Source organism: Sinocyclocheilus anshuiensis, unplaced genomic scaffold (genome assembly GCF_001515605.1).
Source record: "Sinocyclocheilus anshuiensis isolate Anshui unplaced genomic scaffold, SAMN03320099.WGS_v1.1 scaffold436, whole genome shotgun sequence".
Taxonomy (NCBI): domain Eukaryota; kingdom Metazoa; phylum Chordata; class Actinopteri; order Cypriniformes; family Cyprinidae; genus Sinocyclocheilus; species Sinocyclocheilus anshuiensis.
This window is the reverse complement of record NW_015560618.1, coordinates 523,989-534,104: the sequence shown is the minus strand read 5'-3', so window position 1 is coordinate 534,104 and position 10,116 is coordinate 523,989.

The following is a 10,116-nucleotide window of genomic DNA, read 5'->3' as shown; positions in this document are numbered from 1 at the left end:
GTATTTATTTAATAATAATTGTTTCTTATTAATAAAATAAAAAACAATGACCAAACAGTAACTTTCTTGTTGGGTATTACAAAAATAATAATATTTGGAGACATTAAATAATTACTTGTTTTATTTGTGTAACACAGAATTGTAATTGTTCCGTATCTTCCTATATTCCTCTTTGTATCACAATTATTGTGCAAAAAATAAATAAATAAATAAATTAATTAATTAAATAAATAAAAATAAAAATCAATAGGTGGGAAAAAATGAAAAAATGTCAGATTTGAAAGGTACATCTGGGATTGGACAGTGGACATTTCATGCCCACCACAAGATGGGGGTGGTTCACTATATCAGGAAATTTACAAATTTCTTTTCAGTTTGTTATAAATACATCAAAAAGAAAGTGTGTGTGCGTGCGTGCGTGCGTGCGTGCGTGTGTGTGTGTGTGTGTGTGTGTGTGTGTGGTGAGAGAGCAAGAAAAGGACAAAATAGAGACAAATCACATAGTCACCATTATTTGGATAAGAATAAAAAAAAGTTATTACAAATATTAAGTTACAACATAACTTTGATAAAAAAAAAACTTTTACAGGCTTTTCAACAAAATAAAGCGTTAAAACATTTGGAAATGTTGTGCATTTAATACAGTATAACAGCAAGACAAATTACAGCATTAGAGCAGAGACCAATAATGGCGGGGAGGTCTTGAAAGCTCAGTCATGGGAAAATGAATTCATCTGCTTCGCACATTAAAGAGTGAAGATAAAGAGGCATCTGCGGTGGCCTCTGGTTTTGTGGGTATTAAGAGCGCTCAATTAAAAATAAGCTCAAGGTTTTAGTTTTCACACTGAGGTTGTGCTGGTGAGGAGCCGGTGATGAACACTGCAATTTAGTCTGATCAGCTGATCTGAAAAACAAACCAATTACGATGATACTGCTCTCTTGCACTCAGCCACTTGAAATGTGCTGTGAATGGAATGACAATAATTCAAGAAGAATTCTTAATCTTGACTCAAAAGAAATACACTGTGTATGTATCATTATTCAAATTGCCTCTGTGTCATCGCTTTGCTTTTCAACTGAATAAAAAAACAAAAAAAAACTGACCTCTGAATTGTAGGCATCCAAATAACATGCACAAGATCCTTCCACCACATTTATGAATAATGTTTGTATTCTAAACTTAACTGCTATTGTTTATGACTGTTATTAACTATTAATTATTAACACAATAATCATTAGAAGCTGTTCAAGCCATGTCTACAATCCAAAACCTTTTTGTTGTATAATGTTTGTTTGTTTAAAACATCTGATATAAAGTTATTCTGGATAATTTATAACAAAGTCAAGTGTAATCATTTGCTTAGTGCTTTAATTTAAATTCACAGTTAGTTGAAATCAGTTTACACAAATTATATTTAGTGTTAAAAACAGTAGTGATAAATTTCACAGTATTTGTAAGTATTTTAGCTCCACTGAAAAGTCATCTAAAACATAGTAATGCAGTGAGTGCTAGAATTTGTATTTGTATCTGTATATAAAGTCAATACAAAAGGGAATCTAAAAAATGCTTCAATGTAACAGATTCAGTATCGATGACAGAAAAAATAAAAATAAATAAAATTCCAGTGAAGCATTTACAGTTGGAAGTAAATGTGGCCTATATTTGGAAAATTTAAAAGCAGAAATGTGAAGCTTGTATATTTTTTAATAAAACATTTAGATTAGGCCTAACTATTCTGTTAAAACGCATGCATTATTTTACCTATAAAATTGTTCCTTTAATTTTGTGTTTGTTAAAAGTCTATAGCATTACATTGTAAAGGCAACCAGTTGGATATACAGTAACTTTACACAGAAAAATCAATTTTATCACACTAAAATCACGTTAACATATTGTTTACATCTTGTGTCTATTGAAAAAGTACATATTTTAACTTTTACAGATTGGTCCCATTTATTTCCATTGTAAATGCTTGTAACGCAGATTTTTTTATTTATTCATTTATTTTTTTAAAGAAAAAGAGTGACAAGTCAGAAATGAAGTTTCATGGTATTTAACATTATGCCGCAAATCCTGTCAACTGAGCTAAACTTGTGTTATGACCCTATAGTTTTGTTCTGTTGGTTTGTGTGTGTCTGCCCAGGTTGCTGCTGATTGGTTCCTGCAGACTTATTGCTGTCGTCCTCTGATTGGTCTTCTCTCCCTTAAAAGAGATGACAGCATTTCCTTTAATGGGGGGCCATTTTGTGAATTATGCTGTTTGTTTGTGCTGTGCGTGTGCTGATTTACCCCATTTGTATGCATAGAGTGTCACAGATCGGCCAGACTCAGCCACCTCCCAATCACAGCGAACACCTTCACCTGAGTACTGATCACACGCACCTGTCACAAATCTGCAATCATCATCAGCTCCCCTTCAAAAGCACACACCTCATTTCACTCCAGTGTCTGGTCTTGTTTCAACGAAGTGGACTCTCTCTCTATGCTAGCCGTGAGATACATTGAAAGACTTACCTGCCTGTTATACTTCCCTCCTGTGTTTCCTCCAGTGTGTTCTCCTGTGTTCCATTCCCTAGTCCGTTCCAGTCATCAGCTGCGTGTACTCATCAGCTGAGGTGTGTGCAGTCCTCTGTCTCCCTTCCACGATCTCCTGTGAGGACCAAATACGGTGTTACTCTCCTCATCTTCCTTAAAGACTGAGATTAAGCTCAAATACTCACCTGCCCGAATCATTTGCATCTCTTGCTGAAAATAAACAATATTGCATTTTTCTAATCCTCTGTGTGAGTCTCCTTCCTTAACATAGAGAGATTGTTTGGATATTTATTCTTTTGTAACGGTACTCTGGCTTACCCGACCCTTGCCTGTTGTACGATTTTGATTTTGGATTATCCCTCTGAACCTGATGTTTCTTTGTAAATATTTATTGTGAATATTGTAAATAGTTATTGGGAAAGTAAGGAGTCAGATGCCATCTTTTGTTTTTGTAACGTTTGGATCTCTGTTTTTGGATTAGGTAGTTAGGTTAGAGAATTGCATTTTCGGTTTCTTTATTTTGGATAGGTAATTTAGAGGGTTTAGTATTTAGAACGTTTGTTTATTTTGGCACCGTCGGCTCCTGAAAGTGGACTCCCAAATAAAAATTCAAAAGAAGTTGATTGTTCACACTCGTTTTTTTTTTTTCATGTTGCGCTCTACCCCTATACGGGGCGTAACACTTGTATTGAACCTGCAATATTGCTTTAAACTGAATGTCGCTTTAAAGTGCATAAAGTGAACTTGAGAAGCTGATCCATCTAGTATGTAAAAAGCTTTACTCTGTTACATGAGTTGCAGATATTTATTGTTTAACTAGGAGAGGAGCCATGGTGACTTGCATGCTATGACAAGTGTGCCTTGGCAACGGTCTGATGTGGCCTTGCACAACACACTATTCGCAACAGAGAGCAAACTGAAGAAAGAATGCCTGTGTTGAGTAAGAAAATGAGCATTAAATTCATTCACCATTTCCCAGTGGTTAACTTGATATATGTAGCTCAATGTACATCTGTCTTCATCTTAAATTATCCACTGACATTCTTGTGGTTACATTAGAAAATATATCTGACCTTTCTACCATTATTTCCTCTTCTAAATGTGTGTTGTTTACAAAACATGTACCTATAATATTTATAATATACTGTAATGTGACAGAGTGAAAAAGGATCTTCAAAATGAAATATAAATGCAGGTAGAATGTTTGTTCCATCTAGAATTGGTTAGATTCTGAAAGTGTGTCAAATGCAAGTTTGCTAGAACAGCTGTCTTGATATTTTGACATTATCAGCAGAAAGGGCATCCCTTGTGAAAATGATATTTGCTTAATTATTGAACATGCACTAGTAGTGTACTTCAAATCTTAAAAGTATATAAGAAAACAACAACAACGTGTATATAATATAATACCAATGAAATAAAAGGCCACTTAAATAGTACTTAGAGTGCATAACAAGTTCATGTTTCTTAACACACTTAAGTACACACTTAAGTTTCTTAATTTTTTTTTACTTTTAAGTACATTTTAAATCATTATTTTGTGTTGACTAACATACTAAAGCATGAGTATTTATTATAATTTAAACTGAAGTGTTATTTGATATTACATATACCCCCGGTTTCACAGACAAGGCTTAAGGATCGTCCTAGACTAAAATGCATGTTTGAGCTGTCTCAACTAAAAAATACCTTGCTCTGACATATCTTAAAATATGTCAGTGACATTGTTCTGTCTCAAGATGCACACCTGTAATGTTTTCTTCTAAGGCATTTTTTATAAAAGCTGCTTAAATGTCTTAATTTAACTAAGGCCTAGTCCAGGCTTAAGCTAAGCCCCGTCTGTGAAACCGGGCCTTAAAGTTAATATATGTTAAATATATTTTATGTATAAATGTGCAATTACAAATATATTTAAATGCATGACATAGACGTTCCAATAAAATATTACATTCAGTTCACACTTAAGTATATTATTTTAAAGTACAGTATATTATTTCCATAATATTTACTTTAAAAACAAGTGTGCCAGTGTACTTGTTTTTCACACTGCACGTTTCAAAGGAATAATAACTTATTACATTTTAATTAAAGATAATTTCCTTCTTTGGAATAACATACACTAATGAATTGTTCACAATGAGAGCTGGAATGCACATTACATTGGGTCAGTTTTGCTTTAATGTTGACTGTAAATGTAATAATGCTCTGTATGATTGGCAGGTAGGGTGCAGACAGCCTCAAGGAGAACAGCTGCTATGGAATGTTATAGACATACTCCCCTCCTTAATTAAGTCTAATTATTTTTCTTCTGTGATTGTACTGCCTGCAGCAGATTCCAGCCTTCTCAACAGAGCGCTGTGGGCGCAGCTCTTCAAATCACAATGGCTACTTAATAATTAGAGCAGAACCGCTAAACAGCATTTGATTTGTTAGAGGACTGCAACTGAAGTGAACGGTTGAATGAACTGTGGTTGAGTTATTGTGGTTGGGTTTAATGTGTTAAACATTTGTCATGGCAGGTGCTGGAGTGAGTCATTTTCAAACCTTTATAGGGCAAAAATCAGTCAAACAAAGTGCACAAACTTTAGATGAACAGCATATGATGTAGAAAACAGAATAAAAATGTGCTAAAAGCTACTGTAGGCCTACATTTGTTATTGCTCAGTAAAAAAAAAGTTACAGTTTATATAACACACATTTAACAGTGTTTTACAAACCTGGGGGATGTCATCCCGCTATATGCTGTATAGCATTAGTTGTCACATTTGTGCAATTGCATATAATTGATTAAATATTAATTACATAGCTAGTAATAAATAGCATATTCTATGCCATTGAACAATTAAATTCATAAAAAATGAATTTAAGAGGGTTGTGTTTGAAATCAACATACTCTTACTCAAACCCCTATTGGGGCCACAAAAAAAAAACATTTGTGAATTTGTGACAACTTAACCAACTTAACTCGCTGTAAAACCCAACAATTTAACTAGCCTAACTAATTTCATTTGAGGAAACTGACAATTTGTTAAACCAAATATTAATGCACGGTGAACTCACTTAATTTGGGCTTGTGAAAGATTAAAAAAAAACTATATTTCCTAATATAAAACTATATTTCCTTAAATAACTATAAAGTCAAATTCATTGCATACATAAAACCATAAGTTAAAGGGATAGTTCACCCAAAATTGAAACTTCTGTCATCATTTACTCACCCAGTTGCTCTAAACCTGTATCAGTTTCTTTATTATGTTACGTAACATAAAATTTTAAAGAATCTTGGTACACAGTTGGTTTAGCAGAAGAAAGAAATTCATACAGATTTAGAACAACATGAGTTTGAGTAATTGATCACTGAATTATCATTTCTGGGTGAACTGTCCCTTTAAGTAAAACCATTAAAGTTAGAAATTAGTCGATTTTACTGTTAGGTTTTTGCAGTAGCCTATATGTGTCCCCTAAAATAATGCTTTGATGAGCAAGATTCTTAAGAAAAGAAAAGAAAAGAGCCATATCCTTAAATAACCTTCTAATTGACCTCATTACAGTGTTGTCTGTTGTTCATCTGTCTGTCCAAGCCGTTTTCCTTTGTGATTTGGACAGCTCCTTCACCGTCCAGCTGGATGTCCTCATGCAAGATCAAAGCGGGCAAAAAAATGCTTGCGAGACCCTCCTGCACGGTGGAATCACACATTCTCTCTTCTGCATCAATAAACAACTTAATTGCTTCCTTGTCTCATTGTCTGATGAGAGACTCGGCAAGCAGGATTTAAAGAAGAGCACAAACCAGCTCAAAAACACTTTACACCTTAAGATGTATTGTTTAGTCCTGCGTTGCCTTTCTGAAAATGATTAAAGAATAAAATAACATCAACAGAATGGGGCTGTTAATAATTTGTGTGCACCCAGATGGCATCCTTGAACTCAGTCTTGACCCCTGCTGACTGTGTTTGAGTGTGTTTGTGTGTGAGGGTGTTTGTGTGTTTGTGTATGGGTGTAAATAAGTGCATTGTGCTGTGCAAATGTATGTAAATCAGCTTATGTCCACAACTTTGTATATGTGCCAGTGCATCTACCCATCCATTCAGTAGGCCTAGTCTTTTGCCGTTAATAAGGCTCATAATATGCCACTTAAATTTAAAATTAAAATGGAACTTTAACGAATTAAGATTTATGTATTTGAATTGCATATTAAAAATCCATAAATTGGATTACACAGTTTTAACATAAATAAACAAATAAACTCAATGTGATGCATATTTGTCACATAAATCAAACAGGTTAGATTTCTGCATTTAGAAAATATAGTTTATTATTAAGTACTTGCATCTATTTGAATTTATTTAAATCATCATATTTTCAAATGTATTTATTAATGTTGCTTGAAATCAGTTCACTGTGAAAACAATGAACCTTTAAAAATATGAACATGTTTAAAATATGCCTATATAACTGTGCAAACTTTATTCAGTTGAAGCAAATTAAATTTAATGTTAATTATAATTTTTTGTTTGTTTTTGTCAAGCGGCAACCTTCAGGTCTCTCTCGGTGAAACCAACACGGAAGTGACCAAAACTGCAATTCATCAACTGGCCGCTAGAGCCTGACTCCAAAAGGGAGTCAGTCCCATAGACTCCCCATGTTAAAATGCCCAACTTTACAGCAGAAAAAAATATGTTTACAGCCTGGTACAAAAAGTGGTTTTGGTCTATATAGCTAATTTTGCCCTTCACGACAACTGTGAGGGGGGTGAATTTTTTATAATTCACACCATTTAAATTATATTAAGCCTTAAAGTTCTGCATAATTAAGGGCGTGGCCACTTGAGCAACAGGAGGATTGCTGCTGCTGTCACCACCGTCGAGCTAGGTGGGCGTGGTTTCAGCAACCAGCTCCCGCCTCTTTGCCCATTTTCAATTATCCAGGCGGGAGGCGCTGCCAAGATGGCGACGGCTGGCTCCGCCCACTTTGAGCTTTAAATACGCTCTTTAGAAACCTACGGGTGACGTCACGGGCACTACGTCCATGTTTTTATACAGTCTATGGGTTTTGTGTATTTACAGCACATTTAGTTTATTAGCACTATTACAGAATTCTTAACTGTTTCATTTATGTATGACTGACGAATATGCATCACATTTAGTTTATTGTAAAACTGTGTAATCCAGATGAATGGAAATATGCAGTTCAAATACATAAATCGTTAATTTAGTCCTAAATATGTTTTGAGGACTTTTACAAGGGTCATGTGGTGTATCATGGGGGAGGGTCTTTTCTAGCGTCAATCATTCTGTACATGAGGGATTAAAATAAGCTTTTACTGTTTTAATCTTTTCAAATTGAGAAGAACACACATATGTCTCTGATTACATTTGCTTTTCCAATATCTGTTTGACACTCACTATAATGAAAAACAGTTCCCTGATTATGTGATTACAGACAACTATAAATATTTGACTTTTTGAGCATTAATTATTAGGCAAAAACAAAGATTGTCTAACAGTCTGTTGTTCTTCCAGTTATTGGCAGTAGCCTAGCAGGCATCGTATTACACAGCTATTTGTGAAGTTTGTTTTTAATTTAAGCACATGTGCTATTTTGGATGAGTAGTATCAGAAGTGTCATGCATATGTTACTCATTTGAATGTTTCATAATTAAAGTTGCACAATTGTAGGTAAAATGTGTTTGTTTAGTAATGTCTGCTAGATATTTGTCTACTATAAAATGCTGTTGCAGAAATCGGTGTAAATATGGTCAATCTATCACTCATGTACATACTGTATATATTATTTTCACATAGAAATAGTAATAATACATACATATTTTTTCACTAGTATAGTCAATCATCCCACTGCTGCTACACTTTATTTATAATACACTCTCAGAAAAAAAGGGACAAAACCTGTCACGGGGCGTTATCCTTTCAAAGGGCACTAATATGTACCTTTAAGTTACCAAAATGCACCCTTTAGAGGTAAATATGGTACAAAGGAGTGCCTTTTGAAATGGTACTGCCCCAGTGACAGCTTTTGTGCAGCTTTTTTTTCTGAGAGTGTACCTATACCTAACCATCAATTTCCTACTCATTTAATGTCTGTTATTTACTCAGTGTACCTGAATTCTGTTGTCTGCATATTGTCGATATATACTGTCGTCTTAGTCCTTGTGACTGTCTACTACATGTATCAGTGTTGTTTCCTGGAGGAACTGTTTTGTTTTCATCCATTGCCATGTGATGTGCTAAAAGTGACAATAAATTTGATATTAACTTTCTGTTGAAACCTATTTGACTTTTGCCCCAAATAAGGCAAAAGGACTTTTTATTAACATGTTAATACTCTTTTTCATAAAAAAAAAAGATTTTTTTTTTATTGCAGTCGCTAGCTTCAAATTCAGTTGAAATGTTACTTTTCATCCAAAAAAAAAAAAAAAACAAGATATGGGGAAACCAGTGGTTACAACACTTTTTGCTTTAACACCTGTAACAGATTTGTTTTCCCTTTTGTGTTGTTTATCTCACAATTTGTCCCTAAGCTTTTTTAAGTTAATGTTAAATACAAAGAGTGCTATTGTTACTAGGGTGGGTTAACAGTAAGTTGAGGCTTGTAACACTATTATAATTACATCAGCTTAAATGTTGTGTTCTTTTTTGGGAACATTAAGTAAATGAGGAAATTAGTGTAACTCTCCCTGCCTAACTCAGACTTAACAGAATTGAGCAAATGCTGTCTCTCAAAATTAATTCTGATTCAGATGATACCAGGGATGTACGGTACTCGGAGTTGATATCATCTGAATCAGGCAACAGCATTTAATGACTGTTGATTATCATAAAAATGAATTTCCACTTATCTCTCCTTTTCTTTAAAAAAATAACACTTACAATGTACAATTGGAAAATGTTAAAATACTTAATTGCACAGGCACAAGATGATAAAAAATATGTAAAAAAAAAAAAAAATATATATATATATATATATGCATTTTAATAGGTTTTTAGTGTGAAAAAAAGTATAAACCTTTTCTGTGTAAAGTTATGACAACACAATGCCAGTACTCTAACATTTAAATTTTAATAAGGGAATTAAGCGGTTTTGTGGTAATCAACATTATGCGACAAATGATGATGATTGAAAAAAAAATTGTTAAAAGTATTTTTCATTCTGTGTCTACAGTATAGATCTTACCTTGGCAAGGTTAAAACTGTCACTGATGTTCATGACACTCTATTTTATTGTCTTGGGGTCTTATAGATGTGCTTATAGATTGCTGTGTTATGCAAGAGTTAGTTCCAGTCCAGTAACATTTTTGGACAAGCAGTGTTTCTGCTTGAGTAGAGTACTGATATTTCATATCACTGGAAACTTTTATTGTTTGTATTGGAGTGGTTTTGATTATCTGTCTGTAGTCAAACCTATCCATCACTGCTAAAAATAACACTCTTTTTAAACACTACATAGCCTAATAGATATTAGATTGAGCCTTTTTAAACTCTTGATACTAGTACTCCTGCAAATTTCCATACAGGACAGAGTGTTCTTAGCCTATCTTGACTATCTGAAGTATTACTTCTTTC